Here is an 8,895-nt window from a genome sequence, read left to right on the forward strand (position 1 = left end):
GATCTGCGTTTCTATACACTATACACTAACAATGAAAGGTCAGAAAGCAAAATGAAAGAAACAAATCCATTTACCATTACATCAAAATACGTATACATATAATTCTTGACAATCAACTTATGTCATTTTGAGGTTTTTGCCTTTATAAGCCTCCCCAATCTTGTAGTCTGGCTGAACACATTTCAGGTCCTTCTAGAATGTATCTCTCCTGAGCTATAGACTTCATTTTTGTTCAAGTAGAATTCTTTTCTATTCCTAATATAGATTGATTTAGAGAATATTTATATTGACGACACAATTAAAGAGTTTCTTTTTAACATTTCAGAATATAATGAAGAGCTAAAACATGAGCTACAAATACTAAAGCCCACTTTCATTTAGTGCACTGAGGCTGCTACAAGGGAAGGGGACAGGGACATTCTCTGGGCCCAGCAAGGAGGGTCTCTACAGCTCTCTGCTCCTCCTAGGCGCTCCGAAGCCCACTGCGCCGCCCCTGGTGGGAGTGGGGACAGCAGCTCAAGCATCATGGAGACCCTGGGGATATGACTATGAGTTGGGAGGTCCCCGGACCTGCACCCTTCAGAGACCATCTCCGTCGATGACACTCCAAGCTCTGGAACTGCCAACCTGAGGTCCTCTTCTTATGGAGCAAGGGATCATGTGACTGAGGTGCAGAAAGCCCAGCTGACAGCAGGTGTTTTAGTCAAAGTAAGGGTTTATTTTCAGATCTCCAAGCAAGGGAGTGGGAGACAAGCCACAGATACACTCTAATTTGGCTTTAGAGTTAGGGGCTTTTTTAAAGGGAAGAAAAAAGAGGCTGCCATTAATCATCATCATTTGACATGTCTGTGACTCTTTCTTTTCCTTTTTTAACAAATTGAAGTATAGTTGACTTATTGATACAATATTGTGTTACTTTCTGGTGTATACCAAATTGATTCAGTTTTATATATATATATAATTTTCCATTATAGGTTATTACAAGATATTGAATATAGTTTCCTGTGCTATGCAGTAAATCCTGGTTAGTTACCTTTTTTATGAACAGAATTGTGTAACTCTTAATCCCATGCTATATGTGACATTTGTTCATCATAACTTCAGAAGTCAGGCTGTCTCTGGTTTATGATTCTCAGGCCAGGTGTTCCCCGGCTCAGGGGTCTTTGAGCTCATCTTGCCCTGGAGAAACAACCTGAATTTGGAGTGAACGATGACATCTACAACAGCAACTGGTACACTGATGATGTTCACAACAGAAGTGTAGTCACCTGACTCTGCTTGATGAGTGTGCAGTTAGCACAGGATTGAGGTCAGGGGTGACAAAGAAAAGGAAGAAAGTTTTGCATAGAGAGATCATCTGTAAACTCAGTGAGGGAACTCTGTACTTGGATTCACCCTGCAGGACGTGGGAGGACAGCACCTCACTCCTGGTGCCCAGTCCCATCCGCCCCTGGACGGACCCCTGCACCTGAAGAGACCCTTCTGGGGAAAGGAGGAGCTGCTGGGACAGCGGCCCCTGAGCCCCTCTCTCTTTTGGCCCATCTCAGGGCTCCGAGTTCCCGGAGGAGCTGAGGCGGAGGCCCAGGTGGGAGCGAGTGGCCGGCGGGATAAAGAGGAGCCCAGCTCTGCAGCGGCCCGAGTGCAGGAAGCCGGGGTGGTTCTGGTCCCGTTGGGGAAGAGCCTGGGGTCGGAAGGCCTTCTGCGAGGAGCGCGGTGCCGCCCGCTAGCTCCCCACCTCTGCCGCCTTCCCTGTGGGCGGAGGCCTCTGGGCGGCTCGGGACAGGTTGGCGAGGCCTCCTTTCCCGCCGCTCCTCCAGCTCCAGGCCGGGGCCCTGCAGCGGAGCTCTTTGTAGCTGAAGCGCTTGCCCCGCCCGGAAGCCCGGGGAGCGGAGCAGAAAGGCCATGGCCGGGAGCCCTGGTCTCCGCCCGCACCGAGGGGCTCCTCCCAGACCCGCCGGCCAAGCTGCAGGAAGAGCTGGTGGATCCACAGCCGCGTCCTCACCAGAGAGGAGGTTCTCATCTTGTCGCAGGAAAAATTCAGAGACAACAGGGAGAAGGAGAAGGCACAGCGAGGACTTCTGGGGCACAGAGGGCCGACGGAGTTGAGCAGCGGCGCCGAGCCCCTTGGACAGGTTGCTTACACGGGACGTGAAAATGAAGGGGCGGAGTATTCATTGGGGAGGGTGGGGCTTGTGGGTCGCAATTCCTGATTTTCACCCAGCTCCACCTTTCTGAGGGGAGGTGGGAGTTTCCTCCTTATTTAGCCTTAGTGGGAAGTGTCCCCGCCCCAGTGCATGATGGGAACTTCTCATCTGCAACGCTAATTTTATTGTAATGAGGGCATAATGAGCAAAAGGTTACATTTAGAGGCCTGAGATTGCCGGTTTCCTACCTTCCCTTGCCTCCAGGAGACTTGTCATCAAAAAATGTATCATTTTCTGTCCGCCCAGAAGTTCCTGCTATTCTTTGTCTGCCTACAGACCCCCGTTGTTTACAAGATGTATGGTTTCCTGCCATCTGGCCCCACCCCCTTTCTCTGCTCCTGGCTAGCTCTTTGCCTGCTGGAGCAGCCAGAGGTGCCGCCCTGGGCTCTGGGCTGGTTGGGGGGCAGGTGTGCTTACACTTCTCACTCTGCTGGCTTCCAGGCTGGGGCCAGAGAACTGGAGCGGGACGCGCTGGGCCCCTGTGCTGTCTGTCCTGAGCCCAGGGCTGGCACTGGACAACAAGGCAGGAGCCAACTACTCGTGCCCAGGCAGGCCCCTTCTTTAATCCTTCATCTCTGGTGTGAAAGAGCCTAGATTTCCCATCCTGGGCAAAAATTATTCTTTAAAAATATTTTGCAGAATGCCTTCTGTTCTCTGCCAATATAAGATGTCGGTTGAGTTAACATTACCAGAGTCATCTGTAGGGATTGTCTGTGAGTAGCAAGGGCGGCTCATAGCCCCAAACCCTTTAGGAGCAGAACATAGCTGTTCGACTCCCCTGGGTCATTAGCCGTCAGAGAAGCTGGAGCCTTACTCGCAGGACTCCAAGTGAAACTGCAGAACGTGTTTCAGGCCTTAGTAGAGCATAGGTTATGCACAGCTCTTGTGCAATCTGTTTGTTTCAGAATGCTCGTCTCTAAGAAGCGTCCCTTCCACTGTGGCTCTATAGATCAGGCCATAAAATCCTACAACCCATGGGCCAAATTCTGCCCCCAACCTGTGCTGTACAACCTGCAAGCTAAAAATGATTTTTGTATTTTTAAATGTTGAAAAAAACTTTAAATATTTCGCAACATATGAGAATTATATGACATTCGCATTTTAGTGCCTATAAATAATGTTTCATTGGAGCACATCTCCTTTGTTTACCTTTTATCTGTGGCTGCTTTCCTGCTACAATGGCAGACTTGACGGATAAAGCAGAGGTCATATGGCAAAGTTTAAGATATTCACTCTTTGGCCCTTTAGAAAAGTCTGCCAGCTCCTTCTCTAGAAAAGTAGTATTTTCTTACCACTATATGCTGAAGGTTACACTTAATAAGCATGTAAACTTTTGGTGAATTTGGCCCTTGAAATAAACCTTGGGTAGCTGTAAAACTGATGAAATTACTCTCAGATATCTCATAATAAACCTAGCCACCAAATGTACAGTTATTATTAGGCTGAGAAGGGAATTCATGTGGTGACTTCTTTCATCCAAGAAATCACCACAAATTAGCATAACTGGAATACAGCTCCCATCTGAATTAGCATCAACTGCAGAAACTGCCACGTGTTTCCAATCCTACAAATGGGGCAGAGTAAACCATAAAACTAGTTTGACCTTTGGATTAGAGACATCCCTTTTAACTGTAGCAGTGTTTGCCAAAGTTTATTGAACATGAAAATCAAAAAACAATAATAATTTATTGATAGAAAACTATCAGAATTTAATAAGTTCCATTTACACTCAGAGGAAAGAAAGCTACAAAAATGGTCACACTGATGACACAATTACTATATAATTTACATATGAAAATTTTATAAAAGCAAAAATAACTAATTAGAATCAAACTATTTTTTGACATTAAATAAAAAGCATTTTCATGCAACTTCCTGATATACTCTTGCATCTGGTGCACCGTTTCTTTCTTAAAATGCATTCCTGCATAATGAGAACACATAGATAAAGACAGTTTGTAGTTTTCTTTTGTATTTATAAGTACATTTTAATTGAAATTTATCAATAGTGTATATAGCCTATAATACATTCTGGGAAATGCTGATTTATCTGGTAAAAACGAGTTATTGTGAATTGTTTTGAATTATCTAAAATTAAATTAGAATAAAATTAGGACCCCAATAAAATAATCAAAATAGATATTATTTTGTCTAATATCATTTAAAATGGAAACACATTAAATCTCAAATAAAATATTTGGTAAATGGAATTTTAAGAGGCTTGTAGAGAAAATTCTCTATTCTTATAAAAGATACTGATTTTCAAAAACATAATTTAGAATTCAAACAATTAAATTTAAAAGTAATTATTTTACAATGTATTTAAGAGCAAAACTTGCTCTTAGGAAAGGAAATCTAGCTTTCCTCTCCTTGTGTCTTGCAGAATAGCTTTCCAAGGGTTCAGAATTCTGTAAAATATTTGTAATAACCCAATCATTCTGAAAGTATATAATCTTTCAGAGTCCTATAATTGACAATGTTTTAAACATGAATTTTATTTTATCAAGGGCAAATTATCATTGTAGACTAGTTGCAAATATCTTATAATTGTACAATATATGAACACTTGTCAGAAACCTCTGGAGGGTAGACATACACATGGATCTCTGGGGGGCTGGGCGTTGTCTCTCTGTGAATGATTGTACACGCCCCTGGTGTTTGAACACATTCTGAAAGTGGGACTCGTACCATGTCTGCAATCATCTTCCACCTTCATACATAGTCATGGAGATATTGACCGGTTTTTGGTGGATAAACAAAAGAAAACAAAGCAAACCCTTAGCTACAAAGTCTAAAGTAAGTGATGAACTTATGCCTGCCTCTTAATTCTTGGAATGTTCCTGTCCAGGTACACACAGTTCTTCAGGAATAGCACTCTTTTTTTTTTTTAAATTAAAAACTCAGTTTAATTTCAAGGGTTTTCATAAGGTAGAGAATGCAGGCCATGTTTTACATTTAATAAACATAACTTATATAATAAATACAAAATAAAGAAAAAGACAGTGATAACTATCATCAAGGGTGAAACAGTATATAAATTTTAATCTAAAAGGCTGCTTCCTGCATCTGCATCGATGTAATCTGAGAATTCTCTATCAATTTCATTTACAGAAGGAATCTCTGTAGCCAAATTTATCATTCACTTTCATGCACCCACGTGCGAAGTCGTAGGTGAATATCTATAGGAATACAATTTATTGTCTGCTCCTCCACTCAGAAGTAACCCTGTGACTGTCCAGTCTACACTCAGAACTTTGTCTTCATGAGCAGCCAGATCATAGAGAGGAGCCTTACAACTTCTTGTATCCCACAGCTTAACCATGTTATCTAAAGAGCCTGAAATGAGCTGCTGCTCATGGTCAGGAGACCACTTGACTGATGTGACCCAGCCTGTATGGGAGGTTAGGGACAGCGACACCAAAGAACCATCTTTAGTTCGGGGATCCCACAGTCTGATATGCCTATCTGTACTTCCAGATGCTAAACGTTTACAAAGTGGAGAATAGGAGATACAGTTAAACACTTTATTTCCTGTCAAAGTTGACTTAAGACTGCCGGACTCAGCATCCCACACTCTAATTGTGTGGTCCCAAGATTCACTGCAGATTTCTTCAGCATCTGACCACAGAACCGAGGAAATTGCTTCCTTGTGGCCAGAGAGGGTCACTATGGGAGTTCTTGTTAGTCCCAATTGCTCTGTTTTCTGTTTCTTTCTCGGTCGATTTGTGGATTCTTCCATTTCATCTTCTTCATCTGTAGGGACTGTAGACCAAATCTTTAGCATCTTATCCCAGGAGCCACTGCAAAATTTGGTTCCTGTGCTATCAACAGCTATAGATTCCACACTGCCAGCATGACCCCTGCAGCAGTGCAGGGCTTTCACTTTGTTTCTCTCTACATTCCACTCCCATAGGAGAATAGTCTGATCCATAGAGGCACTCAGTAGTATGCAAGACAGATTGTCTTTTTTGACCCAGGCCACATCTTTTACAACGTCTGTATGTCCCACAACTGTCATTATTGACTTTCCTTCCAAGGACCAGATCCGAGAAGTCTTATCTTAAGAACCAGTCAAGATCCATTCCTCTGCCCCGTCGATCGCACTGATCCAGTCATCATGGAACATGCATTGTTCTGCCTGAGGTGCAGTATACTTTTCCACGTACTCTAGTTCCACAACCTCTTCTGATGAGATGTTTTCCAGTTCCATGTGTTTGAACAAGGGCATTCGCAGAAACTGGCCCTTGATAAGGAAATCAAACTCCACATGTTTGTGGAACTCGTTTTTGGCCTCAAGCAATTTATTAATGATGTTACTAAGGTCAGCAATTTCAGAGGCTGCAGGTATCGAGAAAGGAACATCATCTACCGCATATTTCTTGTTGTCAGTGAAGAAGCGTGTCTGGAGCTGAGCCATGGCTTGCCTACAAAAACGTATGGGTAACAGACAACCGGCGCTTTCGCCTCTCAGGACTGCAAAAAGAGGCAGCTCAAAGTTAGACCGCACGTGTCAGAGAAAAGCAGCAGTCGAACACTAGGCTTCCGCTTTCTTTCCTCGGGCCTCCTCAGCCAGCAGCACTCTTTTTAAGATTAAATTAATTCTCTTTTCCGTTATGAGGTAAATATTAAATAAAATTTAACAGCAATAGAATTAATCGAAGAATCAGAGTTTAATCACAAATCATGTGTTTATTCTAGTGACCATTGATTCTTGACATGTGCATACGTATTTGAACACTCATATAACAGTTAACATCATTTGTGTTCTACTATTTAGTTACCATTCAAAGTTAGTTCCTGATTAACCCTAGTGTTTCTAAGTATATTTACAACTTCATAAAGACAGAAAGTCACTAAACACAGATAATAAAGACAGAATTGATCACTAATCGCTGATCAATAATGACTGTATTGAAGGAAAACTGACCCATTCTTATTGAGCACAAGGTTTCATTGTTTTGAAAACACACGCTCTTACATTTAGGTCTTTAATCCATTTTTAGTTTATTTTTGTGTATGGTGTTAAAGAACGTGCCATGTCTGCAATCGTCTTACATATGTTCAAGCACTGATCCACTGAACTGGGGATGCTTTATTTCTTGTTGCTCGTTATCAAAGTTTACATTCAACATTTCTCAAGATACTTCACCATCTACACATTTCTGCTGTCTATTTGTAATACACTTTCCCACAGTTGATATAGTAGAGAATATTTTTTCCTTGATCTCAGCACTCATGTTTTTGTGTAGTCATTAGCAGTTGTTTCTGTTCTGAAATGTGCAGTGAGCATCTCTGGATTGGCCGGAGGTGACCAGCTGAGAGACTATAGCAGCTCACTTAACTCCTCCGTCACTGAGAGGCCTGGACGAATGGGACCTTAAGGTCCCTTGTGTTCATTCTTCAGCACATTTCCTGAGAATTGTACACACTGGGGACACATTATGAATGAGACACAAGGGACCCTGCTCTCACGTTGCTGGGCGGAGTACACAGACTCCTGTAAATGAAAGTCTAAGAAAAATAACTTTGAACAGCTCTATCAAGAAAACGAAGGTGGCAATGACTGAAGGCCACAGCGCCCGGGCCACTGCTGCCAGGACAGCAGGCCAGTCTCACCAGAGCGGGGCACTCTCTGCTGCTGACTCAGCCTCCTTCATTACAGATGGCATTTAAAATGTGAGGGGAAAAGAAAACTTTAATGTGCAACGGGCTGGGGAGTGTCCAGTGTTAGATGAGGGGGGCCCTGAGGCTTTTCTGAGGAGATAACATCTGAGCCTCCATCCAGGTGAGCAAGAGCCACCAGCCCTTTGAAGGTCTAGGGCAAGGGCATCCTAGGCAGAGGGAAGAGCAAGGTCAGAAAGTTGGAGATGGGTCCAAACCGGATGGTGAGAAAACACTGTGGCTCCATTGTCCTGAGTAAGGGGCATACATGATGGGGTGGGGGTGGAATGGGAAGGATGTGCCAAGTCAGGGCCTGGCTCAGGCTGGGAGTCTGTGGTCTGAGATTTGCTGCTGATGTGAACGCTCCTCTACGTTCCTAGTGCACATTAGATGTCCTGGACCCACACAGGGGGAAGACAGAGGGTCCAGAAATCTTACTGGGCTGGATGCACTAGGCGAGGCACCAGCAAGATCACAGGGTCTGAAATCAGCGGGGGCTTTTCTGACATCACTGAGATAATTTCTAACACAGGAGACTGAAGGCCGAGTTCAGCAGTCTTGCTCAGCATGAGCGAAAATGAATTCATTTATAAATTTGCAGAGCCATTGTCTCAAAGAAAAACTTCATCTTTCTGAAGGTCACATAGAAAGGGTACAAGGGAACCAGACCTTAGAATTCCTACTTCTGTGTAAGACAGTCACCAGGAAATTGCTTGGAGAGTTTAAGGAACGTGTAGCTTTAAAACAAAGAAAGAAAAGACGGAAAAGTAAGAAGAGTTCGGGGTGAAGGGGCTCATTCTAAGCCAGCAGGCTGTGTCTGGTGGTAGGCAGCCCCGCAGAGCTGCAAACTCCTTGCCCTGTTGCCAAGATCATTCGTATTGTGCTTTATCCGCACACTTACAAACGCAATTCAGCTGAAGTAACCCTTACTGACTTAGCTATCTCCCACTTGATGTTCTCAGCTCACGGGCATGTGGTGTCTGCAAGAACCGCCTCCTCCAGAGAAGGCCCAGGGTCTCCACCTGACACA

General features: G+C 43.8%; 1 pseudogene; it reads right to left on the reverse strand.

The window, feature by feature from the left end:
- Nucleotides 1–5,136: 5,136 nt before the first annotated feature.
- Nucleotides 5,137–6,754, reverse strand: LOC117310807 (ribosome biogenesis protein WDR12 pseudogene; annotated as a pseudogene).
- Nucleotides 6,755–8,895: the final 2,141 nt, after the last annotated feature.

This window comes from Tursiops truncatus, unplaced genomic scaffold, assembly GCF_011762595.2.
Source record: "Tursiops truncatus isolate mTurTru1 unplaced genomic scaffold, mTurTru1.mat.Y mat_scaffold_39_arrow_ctg1, whole genome shotgun sequence".
Classification (NCBI taxonomy): domain Eukaryota; kingdom Metazoa; phylum Chordata; class Mammalia; order Artiodactyla; family Delphinidae; genus Tursiops; species Tursiops truncatus.